This window comes from Pollicipes pollicipes, unplaced genomic scaffold, assembly GCF_011947565.3.
Source record: "Pollicipes pollicipes isolate AB1234 unplaced genomic scaffold, Ppol_2.1 Scaffold_4740;HRSCAF=5597_pilon_pilon_pilon, whole genome shotgun sequence".
Taxonomy (NCBI): Eukaryota; Metazoa; Arthropoda; class Thecostraca; order Pollicipedomorpha; family Pollicipedidae; genus Pollicipes; species Pollicipes pollicipes.
The window spans coordinates 19,376,656-19,378,310 of NW_023596545.1; positions in this window are offsets into that span (position 1 = coordinate 19,376,656).

Genomic DNA, 1,655 nt, shown 5'->3' on the forward strand with positions numbered 1-1,655 from the left:
TGGGACCACTAACGTAGGTAAGGCGGCTTCTGCTCCTCCCCCCTGGGACTGTCGTGGCTGGGACCACTAACGTGCTGACGCCCTCAGGGTGAAACTGACGCATCTGCGACTCCCCTGACATGGCCCAGGCGCTGTCGCCACCAACGCCGCCGGCGCCCGTCACTGGTATTGCGAGCCACCGCTGCTTGGGCCGTCGTCGGCCGGCCGTATCCCGCTACACAGCGGAGTTTGGCGTCAGCTGGCACGGGACGGCAGTGACGTCACAGGACGAGACGGTCAGCGGGCGCGCGATTGCCTCGGGTTTCTCTAGGGTCGCGCCGATGTGTTGCGGTACGTAGGGGCGGATCCAGAGGGAGGCTACGAGGCCATTCCCCTCCCCCCTGGCCCCTGAAAGGGCCCACTGGCTCCGAGGGGACCCATCGCCGGTCGAACAGGTGCAGTTTTTTAACACAAAACGCAACAAAACTGGATATCTCTGGACTTCCAGACGACCAAGAACAGTTGTAAGCAAAAGTGAAGGGCTTATGAGAAGCCAAAAAATGAATGATTGAAAAGTTGTGAACTGGAAACTTTGAGCCTAATTACACTGTCTTGAGGGCCCATGGTTTTTCTGGGAGACCTATATGCCTACTTGCAGAATCATTTCGATAGTTAAGGAGCATTCCACGTTGCCCTTTATTTCTTTGCATTTGCTCGGGGGGCCATGCGTTGTTGTTAGGGCCCTTCCTGCTAGCGTGCCGGGGAACTCTTGTCAATCACGGGCCCTTCCACGTGTTCTTTCTATCCGCCAGAAAGGCTGTGTGGGCTATAGCATGGGTCCTTCATCTTAACCTGCCGGGATATTCTCGGTCGCTGAGGGGCCCTTTGCGTTGGTCTCAGTTAACCTACCGACACACTTGCAGTATGCTCATCGGCCCTTTTCATTGCTCTACGGCGCTTCTAATTCTCTGTCACTTACTTAGGGTCCTGCACTCTTGTCGGGGGCCCATCTGACGACCTGCTTGGGTACAGCAGTCGTTCGGGAACCCTTCACACTGGGAATCGGGTACTTCTTTTCTTAATGGGGGCGCTATGCTTTTTGGGGGGAGGCGCCTATCTGATAACCCGCTCCAGCACATGTAATCGTTCGGGGGCCCTCTGCATTGGGCCTTGGGCACGCGCTGTTTGAATGGGGCCCTACACACTTGTCGGGGCTCCCTCTGTTCGCCTCCTCGGCTGCACTGGATTGCTCGGGGGGCCCTGCACTTGGGTTCTTGGTATTTGAATTTAGAGGCCCTCTGCTTCTATCCGGGTCGTCTGATAACCTGTTCGGGTACATTCTATCTTTCGGGGGTCCTCCGCACTGGGTTTTTAGTACTTCTTATTTGAATGGAGGGCCTAACGCTCCAGTTGCCCCCCCCCCCCCCTCCCCCCTCTGATGAGATGCTCGGGCCCATTCGATCGTGGGAGCCTCTGCATGTGGTTTTGGGTATTTCTTTTTTAATGGAGGGCCCGCCGCGCTTTTCGGGGGCCCGATTTTTTAACCGAAGGCCGTACGCTCTTGCCGGGGCCCCATCTGTTAACCTGTTCGGGCACACTTGAATATCCCGGGGCCCTCCACATAGCGTCTTGGGCACTTGCTATCTGAATGGAGGGCCCCTCGCACTTGTCGGGAA